This window comes from Chlorocebus sabaeus, chromosome 29, assembly GCF_047675955.1.
Source record: "Chlorocebus sabaeus isolate Y175 chromosome 29, mChlSab1.0.hap1, whole genome shotgun sequence".
Classification (NCBI taxonomy): Eukaryota; Metazoa; Chordata; class Mammalia; order Primates; family Cercopithecidae; genus Chlorocebus; species Chlorocebus sabaeus.
In genome coordinates this window covers 334955-355883 of record NC_132932.1, presented here as the reverse complement: position 1 = coordinate 355883, position 20929 = coordinate 334955, and the positions used below count along the sequence as shown (strand labels likewise).

Genomic DNA, 20929 nt, shown 5'->3' with positions numbered 1-20929 from the left:
ATGTTGTATTACTGAGCACTGGCTGACAAACGGTTCTTAACTCGTCATTCACTCCGCCACTGATTTTTGAATGGCATATGTGTGCCAGCTGTAGTAGGAACTTGCTAGACTCTAGGACTAACCCTTATGAAATAGGGGTCCTGGCGGAAGCAAATGCATATAACTATAAACGTTTGAGGGGATATCAGAGGGGGTGCCTATAGATGCAAACTTCGTTCATTCATTGCCCCATCTAGGAGATTTTGTGTCTTAGCAGTGTGTTCCATAGCAACACATCCCTCTATCAAAATATTCATCATATTATTTTGAAATTCTGTGCTTAGGTGTGTGTTTTTCTGACTAAGTTTAGAACTGGTTAAGGACAGGCTATGGGGTACGTATTATATATATGTACACACACACACATATATATATACACATTACCATTGTAAATATAGTATATATTTATATATATACTCATATATATATTTCTCCCTCTCTATATATACATACACACCACACATATATATACACACACACATATACATGAAATACACACACATACACACACACTCTTCTACTGCCAAGCACAGAAAGTCAAAACTCGGCAAGGGTTCTTTTAGTGTTCATGAAAAAATAGATATGTTAGTTGAGAGCGTCCTTAAGTTGCCAGGGGAAAGAGGATGGATTCACAAAGGGAGATAGTGTGTTTTTTATTTTTTTCTTTGTTTAACTCTTGAATTCGAAATAATCCAGACTTATGGAAAAGTTGCAAAAATAGTACAGAGAATTCCCATATACTCTTCCCTCAGATTCCCCAAACATTTCACCCCATTTGTACTTTCTCTCTCTGTGGATATAATTTTTTTTTTTCTGAAATGTTTGAGAGAGGAAGGTAGAATGCAGGGCAGGGTGAAAGGCGGAAGGAGAGAGGTGGGTTGGGAGGCTTTTTTTTTTTTTAACCTTCTAAGATGGAGTTTCGCTCTTGTCACCCAGGCTGGAGTGCAATGGCACGATCTCGGCTCACTGTAACCTCTGTCTTCTGAGTTCAAGTGATTCTCCTGCTTCAGTCTCCCGGATAGCTGGGATTACAGGCACCCACCACCATGCTCGGCTAATTTTTTGTATTTTTAGTAGAGGGGTTTCACCATGTTGGCCAGGCTGGTCTTGAACTCCTGACCTCTGATGATTCACCTGCCTTGGCCTACCAAAGTGCTGGGATTACAGGCGTGAGCCACTGTGCCTGGCGATTGGGAGGCTTTTGCAGTAACCCAGAGCGCTATGATGAGGGCTGGACCTGGTTGGAAATGATGAGGAAGGTGAGAAGTGGTTAGGTCTGGCACATATTTTGAAAGGAGAGTTTAAATGGGTTGGATGACAAGAGAGAGAAAAAGAAGTATTAAGGATGATGTCAAGGATTTTGGCCTGAGTAACTGGAAGACTAGAGATGCTGTTATTGGGATCGGGAAGACTATGGGAGGAGTGGGTTATAGCAGGGGGAATCAAAAGTGTGTTTTCGGCATGCTAAATTTGAGGTACAAAAAGGGATGTCAAGAAGTGTTGGCCGGGCGTGGTGGCTCACACCTGTAATTCCAGCACTTTGGGAGGCTGAGGCGGGCGGATCACCTGAGGTCAAGAGTTCTAGACCAGCCTGATAATTATTAAAATCGATCATTAATGTTTACTAATTAATCATATTATTGCTCCTAATACTGCAGGGGGTGTTCACCTACCTGTGATGTTGTTCCTAATGTCCAGGGACAGAGAGCATGATCTTAGTTTTAATATCGCAGTAGGTATACACTCACCCTGTGACACTGATCCTAATATCCAGGGGGGTAGAGTATGACATGACTCCCAACATAGCAATGAATGGACAGCCACCCGGTGATATTGCTCCTAATATTCACAGAAGAAGCGTATATTACTCCCAATATCGCAGGGAGGGTACAGCTCTTCTGTGATATGGTTCCTAGTATCTGGAGGGGGAGAGGATGATAATAATTCCAGTATCACAGGCTGTGTTCACACACCCTGTGATATTGTTATTAATATCCTGGAAGGGAGAGGAAGATATGACTCCCCATAGAGCAGGAGGCGTACACCCAGCCTGGGATATTGTTCCTAATATCCATGGAGAGGAGAGGCTGATATTACTCCCAATATGGCAGGGGGTGTACATCCACCCTGTGATATTCTTCTTAATATTCCATGGCTGAGAGGTTGATATTACTCCCAGTATCACAGACACCGTACACCCCCGTGTGATACTCTTCCTGATATCTGGAAGGGGAGAAGACGGTATTAATCCCCATATCGCAGGAGGTGAACACCCATTCTGTGATATTGTAGAAACCTAGTTTTTAGATTCCTTCCTGGGCAGGGGTCGTCGCGAGAGACCACTCGACACCGAAGTCACAGCGCAGAGATTTATTGCTAGCGCACTAGGGTCCTATGTCCGAAGTTGGCCACAGGACCCTGAATGCCTAGTACAGGCAGTTTATAAAGGCAAAACCACAGAAACTCACAAAGCTTGAGGCGCAAGATGATTGGAGCAGGTTATGGCCTGAGCAAGGTGTCTTACTCTGATTAGTTGGTTTGAACCCGCGCGGGGTATTTCTCGGACTTGTTTTTCTGTTTGAGTTCCGGGAATTTTGGGTGGGTGTTTTGGATAGCCACCTGGTCATTGAGCGGGTGCTTTAGATGGCCACCTGGTCATTGGGCGGGTGCTTTAGAGCCTGGTGTGGCTTTTCTAAGCTTTCTAAGTTTCTAAGTCTCTTAGTCTCTAAGTTTCTAAGTCTATAAGTTTCTAAGTCTCTAAGTTTCTAAGTCTATAAGTTTCTAAGTTTCTAAGTCTATAAGTTTCTAAGTTTTTGTGGCCTATTTTCAATATCTTTCCTAATATGCAGGGGGAGAGAGGATAATATTATTCTCAATATTGCAGAACATGTACACGTCCCCCCGTGATATTGTCCTTAATATTCCAAGGCACAGAAGACGATGTTACTCCCAATATCACAGAAAGTGTCCACCCCCCAGTGATGTTGTTCCCATGATCCAGGAGGGAAGAGGATGATATGACTTTCAACCCCTGCACCCTGCAATGCTCTCACCCTGCAACACTGACACCAGCTCAACCTGACATGAGAGCAGAGGTGCTGGCTGGGGGTGTTCATTTCTTCTCTTTTTTCCCTTGCCAGACTGAGTAGAGGAAGCTGAGACCGAGCAGCCGCAGGAACAAGGTAGGTTTTGCCCGTGGCTCAGGCTTCCTCTGGTTATGAGCTGGGCCTTGGAGTAACGCCGGGGGAGGGGACAGAGCTGAGTACGGTGGGCATTGGATGTGGCTGTCACCCCTCTGTGGTGTGGGCAGGGGACTTGAGGGATATCGCCTGAAGTGGGCCTGAACCTCCCATCTACTCTGGCACTGGAGGCCGTGGGGTCCCACACTTCTTCCAATGAACATGCTGAGCCCCGCCTGGTCCCCGACCGAGGTGGGGCATCCTTTCCACTGCTGAGGCCCACATGTAGCTGTGGGTTCCTTTTTCATGACCTGGAGAAACTGCAGTTCACCCTGTGCTCTGCCTCAGAGATGGGAGGCCACACTGCCCTCAGCAGGTAGCGGAATTGCCTTAGGTTACAGGGGTCTCAACTGAGGTCCCTGAAGGGTCTGCTCCTTCCTGGGGAGCCAGTGGGGAAGGGAAGGCTGTTGTAGGTTTGCCTCACGGAGGGGGTGGTTCTACCCTCTGCCAAAGTCACTGGAGCAAAGGCACGTGGCTCTCCAGCTGCCCCAGAGGCCAGGATAATGGCTGGGAGGGGCTGTGTGCCTCTGCCGGGTGGGGGAGATTTCTTAGCTAATCTAGTATAGTCAAGTCAGACATTTGCCTCTAAATCATATTTATTTGTTTTTTTAATTCCAAGGCTTTACACATGAATAAGGAGGCCGTTTGTATTGAAAATATTTTTTACATGTGATCTTGAAACAGAGAGTCTGTTTCAATCTAGGTTTTTCCCTTCCTAGTAATGCCTCCTTTCATCCCAGGTTTTCCAACAGGAAATGCGCTTGTTTGCTCACCTCTGGGAGGGGGTTTTGGCTAGGAATCCACCAAAGCCAGCAGGCACCAGTGGGCTGCTGGAGCAGTCTGGCCTTTGTTAACCCTTTAGGAACCGTGGGCTTCAGGTTTTCAGACCATCCAAGGTGAAGGTGGCCACAGGGGCCTGGAAGCTTTCCCATCCTTCCTGCAGGGATGGTCCGTTTCCCTGCACGGAGCTGGGTACATGGGTACAACACCCCTGTCCTGTGCCTTCGGTGGCTTTACCAATTTTGCATAGCAGCTTTTGAGCTGATCCATAGCTCTGATTGGCTATTGAGGATTTCATGGATTCCTGTGCCCCACCGGGGGGCCCAATATGCTGACAGAAGTTACATTTGTAGTTGTAGCGCTGCATATACATGGGTCCAGTTAGAAGGCTTTGATTCTTTCTGAAGGGAAAGGCATCTCTGAGGGATCACTGAGCTGACATAGTCTCCTAAAACCTTGCTGTCAGGTGGGTGACAAAACAGGACAGGAGGGTGATTTTGTAGGAGAGTCGGGCCACGGGCCTGCGTGTTCTCTCTGTCCCCATAGTGCCGGAGTTCCTCCGTACTCCAGGCCTGGGTTTGCATTGCACATAATTCTCAAGGGCTCATGGCAAGCTGCGCCAGGGACACAGAGTGCGGGGATGTGGGGACCCTGCCCCCAGTGGACCAAGGACTCACTGCCGGACTCTAATCTGTCTAGGTGTTTTTGTGACTTGCAGAAATACCTCCTCTTTGCCTGGGCCTGGATCCACAGGAGACCCTGCCGAAGGTGAAGAATGTTCTGAAACAATGCAAGACCTGCCCAGGCTGCCCCCAGGAGCCAGCGTCCTGGGGTCTCTGTGCAGCATCCAGCAACGTGACCTTACAGGACCCCAAGGAGCCCTCCTTGTTGTTGGAAGCTGAGGACCACTGAGAGGACCCAGAGGCCCTGAGCTCACTGCTGCTGTTCCTGAACGCCCCCGGGTCCAAGGCCAGCTTCTGTGGGGCATGTTCAGCAGCTTTAGTGATGAAGAGGAGCTGACTGGGTGCCTGGCACAGGCCCGAGGCGTGGCCAAGAAAGCGACTCTGCTTCCTCCTGGGGCGGCTGTGCAGCAGGAGGCTCATGCTGTCCCAGGCCCGGGTGTACTTTGAGGAAGCCCTGGGGGCCCTGGAAGGCAGCTTTGGGGACCTGTTCCTGGTGGTGGCTGTGTATGCCAACCTGGCCGGCATTTACCAGAAGCAGAACGGGAGAAGTGTACATAGGTGGTTCCCAAAGCCATGGCCCTGCTCCTGGGGACGCCCGGCTACATCTGCAGCACCGAGGTGGAGGGAGAGCTCCTGCAGCTACCGCTGCAGCAGGCGTTGCGTGGCCAGAGCCTACAGGCCGAGGCCCGGGCCTGCTTCCTGCTGGCCAGGCACCATGCGCACCTCAAGCAGCCCGAGGAGGCCCTGCCCTTCCTGGAGCGGCTGTTGCTTTTGCACAGGGACTAGGGAGCCCCAGAGGCTGCGTGGCTCTCAGACTGCTCCCTACTCCTGGCTGACATCTACTCCTGGCTCCTACTCCTGGCCGCAAGTGCCTGCTCCACCTGGGGCTGAGCTGTGTCAAGGTGGCCTCATTGAGGACACAGGACTCACTGGCCGGCTCGCTGAGAAGCGTGAACCTGGTGCTCCAGAACGCCCTCCAGCCCCACAGCCTCCCCACCCAGACTTCCCACTACCTCAGGGGATCACTGGCTTCCCTAACCCCGGGCACAGGCCAGGCGCTGCGCGGCCTTCTCCACGCCAGCCTGGCCCAACTGTACAGCCACCGTGGCTACCACGGCCCAGCCATCACCTTCATGACATAGGCAGTGGAAGCCAGCGCTGTTGCCAGAGTCCGTGCCATCCTGGACCGCCTGATGGCCCTGGCCTGGCTGCACGTGCTTCATGGACAGAGCCCGTTGGCCCTGAACATCCTGCAGTCTGTCCAGGATGCAGTGGTGGCCAGCGAGGACCAGGAGGGTGTGATTGCCAACATGGTGGCCGTGGCTCTGAAGAGGACGGGCCGGACGAGCCAGACAGCTGCAGGCTACTACTGCGCCCTATGGGCGGCTTGGGACCTGGGCCAGTGGAGGAACCAGGCAGTAGTGCTGGCCAACTTCAGGACCCTGTGCCTGCACGCGAGTGCCAGCAGGCTGGCCCAGCACTAACTCCTGGGGGCCGTGCGGCTGTTCTCGAGGCTGCCCTGCAGGGAGTGTGGCCGGGACTTCACCCACATACTCCTGTAGCTGGGTACCCCTGCACCCGCCAGGGCCCGGCCCAGCAGGGCAAGGGCTACTATGAGTGGGCCCTTCTGGTCACCGAGGGGATGGATGCCGTGGAGAGTGAGTGCCAGTTCCTCCTGTGCGCCCTCTGGGGCCACTCGGGTCAGGGCACACCTGGGGTTTGTGATTCGGAAACAAGTGGTGGTTTATCCACCATCGAAAGTGCTGAGTCATGGCCAGCAGTAGATGTTGGCAAACGCCCTGGAGACAGGCGGTTCCCATGCAGGGCCAGGCCCTCTGTGCCCTACTGAGGCAGCCAGCTCTTCCTGGTTTGCCCAGGGACCATCCTGCCTTGAGCACTGAAGGTCCTGCATGCTGAGAATTCCTAGACATAACCCTGGGATCAAGGCAGGCTCGGCTGCTCTGGGACTTGGGGCCCCTCCATGAGCCAGGCCCTGAACACCAGTTCTTGTGCCCGTGTTATCTGCTTGGTATGTTGGCAGCCTGCGCACCTGTCATCCCACTTCACAGAGGACACGGGGCGGGTGATTGCCCAAAGCCGCAGAGCAGTTCATGCAAAAGCAGCTCGTTGTGCAGAGTGTGCCAGGCCCCCCCCCAACAAATGGGGCTTGTGGGGTCCTCGGATGGCAGAGACTGAGCATGAGAATGTGAGCTTCAGGCCCCAGAAGCCACAAAAGGGTGAGTGGCGTGATGGCGGGGCAGCACTTGGCCCCGGGTTAGGGAAGCCTCTTTAGTCTGGGACCAGAGGGTTGAGAGCATTTAGTCAAGTAATAGGTGGTGGGGGAGGGGCTGGTGGTGGAGCCTGTGTGAAGACCCAGGGGTGAGTGAGTGGGGGTGAGTGAGCGGGGATGAGTGGGGTGTGAGTGAGCGGGGTGTGAGCGGGGGTGAGTGAGCTGGGGTGAGTGAGCAAGAGTGTGAGCGGGGATGAGTGGGGTGTGAGCGGGGGTGAGTGAGCGGGGATGAGTGGGGTGTGAGCGGGGGTGAGTAAGTGGGGGTGAGTGAGCGGTAGTGTGAACGGGGGTGAGTGAATGGGGGTGAGTGAGTGGGGTGGGAGCGGGGATGAGTGAATGGGGGTGAGTGAGCGAGAGTGGGAGCGGGGATGAGTGAATGGGGGTGAGTGAGTGGGGTGGGAGCGGGGGTGAGTGAGCGGGAGTGGGAGCGGGGATGAGTGGGGTGGGAGCGGGGATGAGCGAACGGGGCTTATGCAGGGAGGTGCAGAGTTGGGAGGGGGTGGGTTGGGTGCTGGATGGTGAGAAGCTCTTCTGGAGAGCTAAGCAGGGCCTGGGGCCTCAGGCTATGGCTTGGCCTTTTCCCCAAGAGCACTGGGGAGCCATGGAGTGCTATCGAACAGTCTCTGCAGACTGAGCAGTGAACGGACAGTAGGTGGGCAGGGCTGTCTGAAATCTAGGCCGCAGAGAATAGATGAGGAAGTTGAGTCCAGGGAAATGGCTGAGATAAGGGATACTGTTGAGTTCCCTCTGCCTTGCAGCGTTTTGTCATGGCATAGTGAGACCACTCAGAGGTGCCTCCTGTGGCCTGGACCAGAGCCCCAGGGGCTGTGACCAAACCTGCACATTTCCCAGCACAGGCCCGGCACCCACTCCTGGCCCTAGGAGGGGTGAGATTTTGGAAAGGACTGAGTGAAGGGGCCCCGGTCCCACACATCTGCCCAAGGAGGGTTGGGGGGTTCAGACCCAGGCTTCTTCCCCAGGGGCATTCTCTGACTGGAAGGAGACCCTCCAGGAACCCAGCGTCCCAGCCCCCACTGCAGCCTCCGCTGGCTCCTGGCACAATAGACTCTGGCACCTCTTCCTGTGAGGCCCTCCCCTGGGTGCTGGGGGATTCAGACCTGGAAATGCAGGCCAGGGAACGGGGATCATGCTTCCCTGTCTCCCCACCCTGCGCTGAACGGTCGAGGAGACCGAGGGCGGGGCTGATACCCCACATGCTTCCTTGGGGTCATTTTTGAGTCACTTTCGGTAGTTTGTGTCCTTCCAGGAGTTTGGCTGTTGTGTCTAGATGGTCTGGTTTGTTGGTGTACAATTGTTCGTAGTGTTTTCATGGAATCCTTTTATTTCTGTCAGGTCGGCAATAATGTTTCCTCTTTCATTTCTGATTTTAGAAACTTGGGTTTTAAATTTTTTATTTCTTCATTTTTATTAGAGATGGGGTCTCATCATGTTCCCCCAGGCTGGTCTTGAATGCTGACCTCAGCGATCCTTCCACCTTGGCCTCACAAAGTGCTGGGATGACAGGCATGAGCCATGGTGTTCAGTCTCCAATTTTAGTCATTTGTGTCTCATCTTTCTTTTCTTGGTCAGTCTGGTGAAAGATTTGTCAATTTTGTTATTGTTTTCAAAAAACCCACCTTCGGTTCTGTTGATTATCTCTTTTGTTTTTCCATTCTCTATATTTTTACTTCCCATTTCCACTCTCTTGTTTATTATTTTCTTCCTTTTATTCACTTTGGGTTTAGTTCTTTTTCTAGTTTCTCAAGGTGGAAGGTTAGGTTTTTGATTTGAGATTTTTCTTCTTTCTTTGAATGTAGACATTTACAGTTATAAATTTCCCTTTCAGCATTGCCTTAGCTGCATCTTGGAATTTTTGATACACTGTGCTTTTTTTTTTTTTTTTAAAGACAGAGTTTTGCTCTATTGCCCAGGCTGGGGTGCAGTGGTGTAATCTTGGCTCACTGCAACTTCTACCCAGGTTCAAGCCATTCTCATGCCTCAGCTTCCCGAGTAGCTGGAATTACAGATGTGCACCACCCCACCCGGCTAATTTTTGTGGTTTTTTTTTTTTTTTTTTTTTTTTTAATAGAGACGGGATTTCACCATGTTTCCCAGGCTGATCTCAAACTCCTGGACTCAAGCGATCCTCCCACCTCGGCCTCCCACAGTGCTGGGATGAGAGGCGTGAGCCACCGCGCTGGCCCGGGCTGTGCATTTGTTTGCATTCTTCTCAAATTAGTTTTCGGTTTCCCTGATGGTCTCTTTGACTCACTGGTTGTTTAGGAGTGTGTAATTTCCACATATTTTTGAATTTCCCACATTTCCTTCACTGTCGATTTCCAGTTTCGTGCCAGTACAGCTGTAGAACACCTCTGCTTTGGTCTCAGTCCTCCGTTCACTGAGGCTCCTTTTGTGGCCTGGCACATGGTCTGTCATGGGGAATGTCCCCTGGGTGCTCAAGAGGACTGTGTATTCAGCTGTTGTTGGGTGGCGTGTGTGACAGATGTCCATTCGGTGTATCTGTTTTCCTGTGTTAATCTCCGGAATGTTTCTGACACTAGAAAATCAGAAGTTTTCCACAGTTCCCAGCGCCCTGGCTTTGGGAGAGGCCAGTAAGCCTGTGGGTTTGGAGCCTGGTTGCATGAGAGAAGCATGTGTGGGAATGCCAGGGGCCGGCTTTGAACCCCATTCCCCCAACATGATGCCGTGTGTGGCAGACATAACGCTTGGCTTTGCTCTCTCAGGGTTCCATCTGTGACAGGGGCTACTTGTGCTCTGACCTCATCAGCTCAGGCTGAAGGTGGCCCTGGTCCTGGCCAGAGGGGCTTTGTGAAGCAGAAATAGATGGCCTGGTGCAGGGGCCGAGCCCCTGCTGTTCACTCTGTGTCCATCCACAACCTCGGCCCTGGGAGTTGTAAAGAAGGCCGGCCTGTACCATGAGCATCTGCACCAAGGTGTGCCCATGTCACAGGGTGCTCGGCGTCTGCCCTGGCACAGGTGCATGGCCTGTCTGCGCTCAGGCGTCCCGCCTATGGGGCCCAGGCTCACAGAGGTGTGAAAGAGGCAAGCACGGCGCAGGGGCCTCCGAGCCCAGCCAGCCTCGCTTTGATGCTGGGAGACTAACGTCTTCCATTTTGTCTTCTGCCCAGGCCAGCTGTGGGCCGTCCAGTGGCTGTGCTACTTCTACAGCGCCGTCATGCCCAGCGAGGCCCAGTATGTCATCTACCACGATCTCCAGCTGTCCCGCAAGGTGGCTGACAAGGTGCTGGAGGGGCAGCTCCTGGAGACCATCAGCCAGCTCTACCTGTCCCTGGGCACGGAGCGGTAACGGCTGGCTTTGCAGGGGTGGAGGTGGAGGTGGGGGTGGGCAGGGAGAGGGGCACAGGGAAGCTGGCCCAGGGCCCAGCAGCCCCTCTCCTTTTGAGCATTTGGTGCTTTGGCATCAGATGCTTTGAGCTGGTGGGCCTGGGGTCATCCCAGGGCTGCTGCTAGCCCGTGAGTACCAGCTTGAGCCTCCCTTGTTGGATCAAAGGTCATCTCAACCCCAGCAGAGGCAGTACGTGCACTCTGGGCTGTTCTTCCTACTATGGTGGCTTTTGTCATCTGACCTATGCCTGCCCCGAGTCTTCACTCCTGGCCTTCGTCTGTCCCCTTAAATGTGACCACAGCAGCCACCTGTGGCTTCTCTCCCACAGAAGACAGAGCCAGTTGTGTCACCTGCTTCCCTGGGGCAGAGTTTCAAGGTCTCACGTCCCATATGTGGCCTACTCAGCTTCCCCCAAGCATCCTGACCTGGTGGGGTAACCATGGCCCTGGCCACCCCACCCACAGGGCCTGGTGACATTGCTGCAGTCACACCCCCTCGAGTGTCGGACTTACTGAGAGAACAGGGAAGGAGCCAGATTCCATGGGGACCTGGAAGACTGGCTCCAGTCTTGGCCTCAGGTTCGCAGAAGGAAAAAGGGCCAGTGTGCTAGAGCCATGCTTCTCAAAGTGTAGTCCCTGGACCAGTAGAGCAGCATCCATGTCACCTAGGAGCTTGTGGCAAGTGGGAGTTCTAGGGCCTGCCCCAGGCCTGTGGAGCCGGAAGCTCTGGGGGCAGGGCCAGCAAGCTATAAGGACAGGCCTCCGGGTGACTGTGATGCCTGCACACCTTGAGAACCATCGGCCTAGATAGCCTCTGAACACTAACGGCTCCTGGTGCGTCTGGAGAAGACACAGGCCATGTCTGGGAGGCAGGGGAGATGGACTAGCACACTCCTCCTGCCACAGGGCAGCATGATGCTCGATTCCCTCAGAAGGATGTCCTTCATCTTTTCCATGCTGTGTGTGTTCACCCTGGCTCTCCCAGCTGCCTGGCAAGGGCAGAACACTGCACACACAAGAGGGCCGTTCCCAGTCCCCACATGCCAGATTCATCTGTCACCAGACCCACGGGAGGAGGCAGACTGGTTCCAGGAGGATGAGAGCCCTTGTTCTGACACCTGTGTCTGATTCCAGTGATTCCAGGGCCTACAAATCCTCTCTGGACTACACCAAACGAAGTCTGGAGATTTTCGTTGACCTCCAGAGGAAAGAGAAGGAGGCACATGCCTGGCTGCAAGCAGGGAGGATCTATTACATCCTGCGGCAGAGCGAGCTGGTGGACCTGTACATCCAGGTGAGTGGCAAGGGATGCAGGAGGACCCCTGTGCTGTTCACTCTCTGTCCATTCATCCTCCCATCATCTATTTACCTGTTCATCCTTCCATCCATCCATCCTTTTATCATCCATCTATTCACCCGTCCATCCATCCATTCACCTGTCCATCCACCCATCCATTCATCCTTCCATCATCTATCTGTTTACCTGCTCATCCTTCTCTCCATCAATCCATCCTCCATCCATCCATCTATTCTTCCTTCATCTTCCCATACACCTGTGGGTCTTCCATCCATCCATCCTTACATCATCCATTCATCTGTTCATCTTTCCACGCATCCATCCATCCATCCTTTTATCATCCATTCATTCACCTGTCCATCCATCCATCCTTCCGTCTATCTTTCCATCATCCATCCAACTGTTCATCCTTCTATCCATCCATCCATCCATCATGCTTCTGTTCACCTCTTCGTCCATCCATTCACCTCTTCGTCCATCCATCCATCCTTCCATCTAGCCTTCCGTCCGTCCATCCTTCCATCTTTCCATTATCCATCCAACCATCTTCCATCCATTCACTTGTCCATTCGTCTATCCATTCAGTCATCATCCATCCTTTTATTATCCATCCTTTTATCATGCATCCCTCCATCCTTCCATCCATTCACCTGTTCATCCTTCCATTCATCCATCTATCCATCCATTCGTCCATCTATCATTCATTCATTCCTTTATCATCCATTCATTTAGCCACCATCCATCCTTCCATTATCCATCCATTCACCTGATCATCCTTCCATCCATCCATCTATCCATCTATCCATCATCCATCCACTCATCTCCTGTTCATCCTTCCATCCATCCATTTATCCATTCATTCATCCATCATCCTTCCATCATCCATCCATTCATCTGTTCATCCTTCCATCCATCCATCATCCAGCCATCTGTCCATTCATCCATCCATCCTTTTATCATCCATCCTTCATCCATTTATCATCCATCCATTCACCCATCTATCCTCCATCCATTCACCCATCTATCCATCCATTCACCTGTTCATCCATCCGTCCATTCATCCTTCCATCAACCACCCATTCACCTGTTCATCTTTCCATCCTTCCATCCATCCACCATTCATCCATCTGTCCATATATCCATCCGTCATCCATCCATCCTTCCATCAACCATCTACTCACCTCCTGTTCTTCCTTCCATCTATCCATCATTCATCCATCTATCTATTCATCCATCACATCATCCATCCACCCGTCCATTCATCCATCCGTCCATTCATCCATCCATCATTCATCCATCCTTTTATCCATCCATTCACCCGTCTATCCATTCACCTGTTGTTCCATCCATCTATCATCCATCCACCCATCCGTTCATCCATCCTTTCTCCCATCCATCCATTCACCCACCCACCAATCTACCTATTAATGCATCCCTCCATTCATCTATCTGTCCATTTGTTTATCCATACATTCGTCTATCCACCATCTATCCATCCACATGTACATACATCATCTACCCTCCACCCATCCATAATCTACCCACCCATACATACATACAGACATACACACATCATTCCATCCATCCACCCCTCCCAGCATTAATCTATCCACACACCCGTCCATCCATGTGTCTATATCTCCTCATCCATTCATCCATCCATCCACTCATTCCTAAGCCACTGCTGAGCACCTGTTGTGTGCCTTTTCCCTCCCTCCACCTGGTTCCCTCACATCCTCCCCCGGTGGCCAGCATCTTCTCCCTGAGGGCAGAGGCGCAGCCCCTCACAGTGCCCAGCACCTGCTGGTATACAGCACATGCTCAAATAATGTGACCACTGAGTTAACACACAGAAGAACTTGCTCCAAGCGACAGGTGGCACATCTCCTTACAAAATGAATCTTAATCATAGTGGCTGTTTTCAGAGGCTTTCCCAAACGCAGTGTGATCTGGAACAAATTGTGAAGCCCACGAGCCTGGTGAAGCTTTCATTATTGAGCACCTGCTGTATACCTCCTTGAGCTGAGGAGAGGGATCAAGAGCTCATGGTCAAGAGGGGACCAGGCCCACCCACAAACACTGTTGATGTGGCAGGGATGTGGCAACGCAGAAAGGAGCCAGGGGCTGGGCTCCCAGCAATCTGGGGGCCACGGAGACTGGTTTGAGTGCAGGTGGAGTGGGCTAGGGCTAACCCTGTTGGTAGGATTCACAGGTATCAGGCTCCTGGGCTGCAGCGGCTCAGTCACCTCCCGGCACTCAGGTGCATCAGTTCATTGTCCTCATGCCAGTGGTGGGAGCAACCCTCATGCACAGGGTCTGAAAAATGCTCAGGTGTACCTGTACTGTGTGAGAGGAAGGAGCCTGGCAAAGGCGCACGTAGCCTCCTCGCTAGGTGTGGGTCTTGAGGGAACTTCTGTCTCCTTTCAGGTGGCACAGAATGTGGACCTGTACACAGGCGACCCCAACCTGGGGCTGGAGCTGTTTGAGGCAGCTGGAGACATCTTCTTCAATGGGGCCTGGGAGCGGGAGGAAGGCATGTCCTTCTACCGGGTGAGCTGGCCTGTGGGCTGATGTGGGTGGGCCTCCGTGGGGCACCTGGAGGGCTGAGGCACAGGTGTAGCAGGGTAGAGGCCTCACACCTGGAGGCAGGGCCACCCATGCACATGATGAGTTTCCAAGTGGTCTCCCTAGGAATGATATTGACCATGCCCCTGCCCGGGACAAACGCTCAGGGCCTGGACATGACAATGGCTCTACCCTTGTACCTGATGACCTCAAGCAACCATGAGGGGGAAGTCCTGTCCCCATCTTCCAGATGAGGAAACCGAGGCTCAGAGAGGCACAGGGATATGTCAAAGGACACACAGCATACCAGTGGGAGGCCCAGGTCTGCATGCATCCCAGAGTGGGGCAGCTTCTCCCTTCCTCTGAGCTCACGGTGTGGCTCAGCCCTCGGCACAGATAAATGTGGTGTTTTTAGAGCGGAGAGGAGTGCTGGCTTCCCCCAGTCAGACCCCCGGTGGGTCTCCCAGGTGGGAGAGGCTGGTCTGAGGCTGTCGGGTGTAGCTAGATGGGCGGCAGGTGACTCTTCAGCCCCCAACTTGGGTGTCTGAACTATGTGTTATCCCAGAGCACAGAGCTGTGTCGAGGTGCAGGGGTAGCTGGGGCCTGGGAAGCTCCAAGCACATGTTTGAGCTCTGAGAAGGGCGCTGGGCAAGGTGGGTGCTGTGGGAAACCTGACCCCACCTGCCTGTGTGGTAGGACCAGTCCCTGCCCCTGGCAATGACTACGGGCAACCGCAAGGTGGAGCTGCAGCTACAGCTGTGCAACAAGCTGGTGGCACTCCTGGCCACACTGGAGAAGCCCCAGGAGGGCTTGGAGTTTGCCTACATGGCCCTAGCACTCAGCATCACTCTGGGTAAGTCCCCTGAGCCGCTGCCCTGCCAGGACCCACACTTTGCCAGAGCCCAGCCTCCAGGTCTGCAGGCCAGGAGCTGAAACAGCTGCTGGATTTTCCTGGTCTCCTGTCCAGGCAGGCAGATCTGCCCAACTGGCTTCCCCGTCCGGCTGTGAGGAACAGCCCGAGGTCTCTCACGCAGTGCAGAGTTCCCTGCCTGACTGAGCTCTGCTTCCTCTGCCTGTTCCCGCTGCTGACCACAAGGGCCTTCCAGACATGCCAGGCATCTCATTGGTCCCTGTATGTGTCAGGCTGAGTGGCACATTCCCTTTCTCTTGTTCCCTTCCCACCCTCATCAACCACACGGCTCTCTGGCTGATAAAATCCCGGTTCCTCTTCCAGCAGTCTGCCCCTTAAGGCCGGGCATCCCCTGGTGCTGTGCCAGGGTCATCTGTCCCCCTCCAGAGACAGAGAACCCTAGGCAGGCCACATGCCCCAGCGCCTTGTGGCCCTGTACACAGTAGGTGTGCAGCTGACTCCCCAAGGTAGGGGACTCTGATCGTGACACACCCAGGAGGAGTCAGATGTCATGTCTGTGGGTTGCCTGGAGCCAGGGAGCCCGGGAGTACCTGGACTGCATGGCTTTTGGGCTCCCCTGGTTAAAACCAGTGAGCAAAGGCAGGTGGCTATGTGTAGACACAGAGCTGGGCCATCCAAGTCCCACTTTGCCAAAGCCTCACAGTAGACAGGGGCAGGCCTTATTAGTTCTGCTTTGCAGATGGGAAAGTGAGTCTGGGAACCTGGAAGGGAATGGCCAGAGCTGCCCAGGTGACCACAGGTGCCTGGAGGCAAGTCAGGTGTGCTGCCTGGGGTCTGCATACCTGCTCCTGAGGGGCCTGTGCCCTCCCTGCCCCAGGGAGCCACGTCCTCACACCTGCCCCTTTGGCCTGCACCCCAGGTGACCGGCTGAACGAGCGCGTGGCCTACCACCGGCTGGCCGCCCTGCACCACCGGCTGGGCCATGACAAGCTGGCGGAGCACTTCTACCTCAAGGCCCTGTAGCTCTGCAACTCGCCGCTGGAGTTCGACGAGGAGACCCTGTACTACGTGAAGTTGTACCTGATGCTCGGTGATATCATCTTCTATGACCTGAAGGTGGGTAGGAGGGGCAGGGCTCGGAGTGTTCCCGGCCCCCTCGGGGTGGGATCCCAGAGGCCTGGGTTCCAGACTTCCTTAGGAATGGCCCAGTGGCCTCCCTGGAGCTCTGTACCCAGCTGGAGGAGCCAGCAAGCTTAGCAGATATAATCCAGCTCCCAAGATGGCCAGGCCCCACCCTCAGGAACTCAGTCTCAGCCACGGAGGCTGACACACGAGTGGGCAATGGTGGCCTCTGAGTAAAGAAGGGGGATTGTAGTCAGGGGGCCCTTCAGAGGATGGCATCATCCTCACATTGAATCCACGTTGCAAGATCCAACCCAAATCCTGGCACCTCCTCTAGGAAACCTGCCCAGGGTGCCAGCCTGCACTGAGCAACTCCTTCCTGGAGTCCCGAGACACCTTGAATCTTCACACCACCCAGGAAGGGTGGGGTGGGACCAGTGTCTTACCATTGGGTTCACAGACAGGGAAACCCCAGCTCAGGGCAGGTGTATTGGGGCGGGGCCCCAGCCAGCCAGGCCTAGGCCTTGCTGGGTCGGGTCGGTCTGGAGGGGACGTGCTGTGCTCCCTCTGCCCCCAGCCCTGCAGGGCTGGAGAGCTGGGACTGGCAGACTCAGACCTGGGCTGTCTCCACCCCTCTGCCCAGGAGGCACCGCCCCTCCTCAGCATCGCACTGGCACCGCGTCAGTGCTCCTTATGGGCTGAGGGGCCAGGGCACTCTAGTCCAGGGGCCGAGATCTTGGGGGCCTTAGAACAACATAAGGAGCTGGGGCAGCCCTAAGACCCTGCCCCGTATTCCCCACCGCAGGCCTACGGCGGCCCGGGACGCCTCAGCCCAGTGCTGGCGACACCTGGTGGTCAGAAGTGGTCCCTGTGGACTCCCAAGTCCCAGCCAGACAGGGAGGTGCCAAGTGTCAGGCCCAGGGGGACACTGCTCACCGCTCAGGGGCTCACCTGGGACCCAGGAGGACGGGCCTCCCAGAAGAGGCCTTTATCTCTCTTGGTCAAGCCTGCCACCCACTCCGCCTGTCCAGGAGAAAGGAAAGGGCCAAGTAGTACCTGAGAGGCCAAAGTCCACTGTTGGGGTCGAGGGGCAGAGGCCTCCTTCACCTCCTTGCCATGCACAGTCCTCCTTCACCTCCTTCCCATGCACAGTCCTTCTTCCCATGTACAGTCCTCCTTCCCATGCACAGTCCTCCTTCCCCTTCACAACCCTCCTTCACCTCCTTCCCATGCACAGTCCTTCCCATGCACAGTCCTCCTTCCCATGCACAGCCCTCTGGGCCTCATCGTGACTGTGCTGTCAGCACAGGCCAGCTTCCCACAGGGAAGCCCCCTTAGGATTCCCCAAGGGCGGCTGTCTTTCCAAGGCTACACCCTTCTCCTTGTACAGGAGACTCTGGACCCAGGGCCCAGAGGAGTGGGAGAAAAAGCCGGGCTGGATGGAGTCTGGAAGGCTGGCAGAGAAGCAGGGGAAAATGGGCATCTTTGCCGATTGCCTCTAAAATGGGGTCCCCTTTACTCTACACGTGAGAGTGAGCCTTGGAATAGGGTGGATTAGGTGTTTACTGGCTCAGCCTGCCACTCACTAGCTGCTGCACACACTACAGGCACACGGAAATGCACACGCAATTTCACACAGGCACAGGCACGTACACAGGGACACACATGCAGGCACACAAACACGTACGAGCACAGGCACACGCAGAGACATATGCATTGACTGGCTCCTTCCTGTTTAGTTGGGAAGCCCCCACCCCTTCAGGAAGCCTTTGCCTTCCACCCCCAGCTGAGTCTGGGGCCTCCTGGGGACCCCACAGGCTCCTGGGCTTCCCTCTGCCACAGCCCGGGCCACCCTGTGTGGTCAGTGTTGACTCTTAGGTCCCTCAGACTGGGAGCAAGGACGTTAGGCTCAGCCACGCACCCAGCGCAGAGTCCAGTGTTCGGCTGGGCTGGGAGCATTGGATGAGCAGTGGCCGTGACTCGGGGACTTCTCACGCCCCTGCTCCGTGTGTGGGGCGGGGCAGTGAGGGAATGGACTGCTGCATCTTGGATTTTGTCATTGGCCCTGGGAGCCATCTTGAGATGGTAAAGAGGGACAGGCCAGGCATGGGTCTTAGAGAGGTCCCTTGGGTGACCCCCATGTGGAGGAGGTGCCTGGGGAGAAGCCGGGTGGGGCATGGGAGGGTGAAGGAGGAAGTCTGGGAGACGGCATCCCAACCCAGGGATGGTGAGTTTGAGCCAAAGATGCATTGAAAATGGGAGTGGATGTCTGGGGAGTCACATTCCGTCAATATTTCAGGGAGCATTGCCAGAGAGGACACCTGAGAGATGGTTTTGTACCTGGCCTGGCCCCTGGAGGGCCTGGAAATGGTCAGCATGGACAGGGGCCAGAGGGGAGCCTAGGTCACTCAACGCTGTGCCCCTGCTGTGGCTTGGAGCCACGGGTCCTGCATCGAACTCTCAGAGCAGGCGGGATCTGCCCTGACCTCAGCCCATGGGGAAAGCAGCCACTGCCTGCAGATAGGGTGGCACTGGGGCAGGAGGCTTGGGGTGATTGGGGTGTAGGGACAGTCAGGAAGGCTTCCAGGGGTGTCAGGGTCATCCCCACCTCCTGCAGCTGAGACCACAGCAGTGTCACAGGCTTCGGGGCTCATGGGGTAAGCCAGCATCGGATGGACATGTGGAATGACCTGGAGACAGGAACGGCCTCTGGGAAGACGGGCTCCGAGTCCCCCTTTTGCTCAGCACGGCCTGTCCCTTTCAGGATCCGTTTGATGCAGCCGGGTACTACCAGCTGGCACTGGCAGCCGCCGTGGACCTGGGCAACAAGGCACAGCTGAAGATCTACACGTGGCCGGCCACCATCTCCCACAACTTCCTCCTGGACTGCGAGAAGTCGCTCTTCTACCAGAAGGCCAGGACCTTCGCCACAGAGCTCAACGTCCGCAGGGTCAACCTACGTCCTCTGCCACTCTGCGGGTGGGCCCCCTGGTTGACCACTAGCCACCCTCACTGAGGACAGCATCCGAGGCAGTGGGTATTGTGCAAGGAGGATGGTCTCCTGCCTCTCCTGGTGTCTCCCGTGGCTCACTTTCTGGGTAATGGAGGCATGAAAGCAGGGTTCAAATAGCAATAAATGTGTTTTTTTTGCAATAACATACCGAAGTCCCCAGGGCATCCTTCCCTGTGTGCTTCCTGGGCTGGGTCTAGGGGCCAGCTCCTTCCCTGGTGGCAGCCCTCTGATCTTGGGGATGAGAAGGACCCTGAGTCCAACAGACCTGGGTCAGGTCACCATGAGCCTCGGTTTCCTCGGAGGCCAGAGGGGAGATGGTGGTGGAACTCCCTGGGCAGCTCCCTGCTCTCCCTGCTCAGAGCTCTTGCTGTAGGTCTCGTGCCACCCTTGCCTTTAACCTTCAGGCCACTATGCCCGGATGTGGGGGCTGCTAGTGTCCTTGTTCGCCATTGAAGAAACAGGCACAGAGAGGTTAGGTGTCTGGCCCACTGTCACACAGCAGGTAGGGACGGAGACGCAGAGCCCAGTTCACTGACCACCACACCACGCTGCCAGCCTGCAGCCAGGAAGGTGTCCCCCATTAGGACCCAAGGCCAGCTCCTGGACCTCTCTTGTGGTGTCAGGACAGCCACAGGCCAGTGAAAGTGGGCCTGGGGATCCCTCTCTCAGTGTCCTCTGCTCCCAGACTCGGTTGGGCCGAGCCTGGCCAGTCCCACCTCTGGCCACTGGTCAGCCCTGTAGTAAGTGAGATGCAGGGATCTCCGTCTGTGTAGACGCTGCTACCCAGTATTGAAAGCCTTATCTGGGCTGCCCCCCAGCCTTCCCCCACGTACCCCTCCCGTTCCGGCCCCTGGCCGTCATCCCAGTCCCAGGAATCCCAGGTTTTCCTTCTTGGAATCTCTTGGCCCCAGGGAACACAGTTCACACCGTCTATTTGCCAGTTTACACAAGAAAACCGAGGTTCAGAGACTATGGGTGTCTCACGTGATTCTCACGTACACTGCACTCTCCCAGACCCCTCTTTTAAACACTTTAAATGAGGTGACTTTCACATCGCACGCAATTAACTATTTCAACGCGATTAATGTGGTGGCTTTTGTACATTCACAGTCCTGTGCAACCACTCACGCCATCTAGTTTCAAACTATATTCATCTCCCCAGAAGAAACCTCCCATCCTCAGTAAGTAGTTACGGCTCCTTGGTATCCCCCAAGCCCCTCGTTTAATAGAAGGGGAAACTGAGGCCCCGAGAGAGACTTGCCAGTGGGCGGAGCTCTGATAATAAGGAATCAGGCACCCATCTGCTGGTTCAGTCCTGGGTTGGTTTTCCACCCAGCAGAGGTGACAGAGCCAGGAGGTTCTGGGACCCCATGCTTGCAGCCAGAGCCGAGCCCTTCCCTGAGTCTCCCCACCAGGGGGCAGCAGAGAGCTTTCCAGAACTGGCCGCGGGGCTGGCGGGAAGCAGCGGGTCAAAGCTGCTGACAAACCTCAGCTGGACCCCAGATCGCTGTCTCTGTGGGTTGGGTTTGGGAATTGGAGAGGAGGCCGCATGATTGGAAACGTGAAGACAGCACGGCCTGGCTGGAGCAGCCGGAAGCGCCGTCACATTGACTGAGGACACAGACATCCTGCCCGCTGGGCCAGACCTGCAGCTATTCTTCTCG

At 54.8% G+C, this 20929-nt stretch overlaps 1 long non-coding RNA gene and 1 pseudogene across 1 annotated transcript in view; one reads left to right on the top strand and one right to left on the bottom strand.

Annotated features, from left to right (window-relative positions):
* LOC140710659 (uncharacterized) overlaps positions 1 to 20929 on the bottom strand; it is a 130875-nt gene that overhangs the window by 4865 nt on the left and 105081 nt on the right. The gene's annotated exons all lie outside the window — the stretch shown is intronic.
* On the top strand, positions 1261 to 19410 carry LOC140708550 (SH3 domain and tetratricopeptide repeat-containing protein 1-like; annotated as a pseudogene).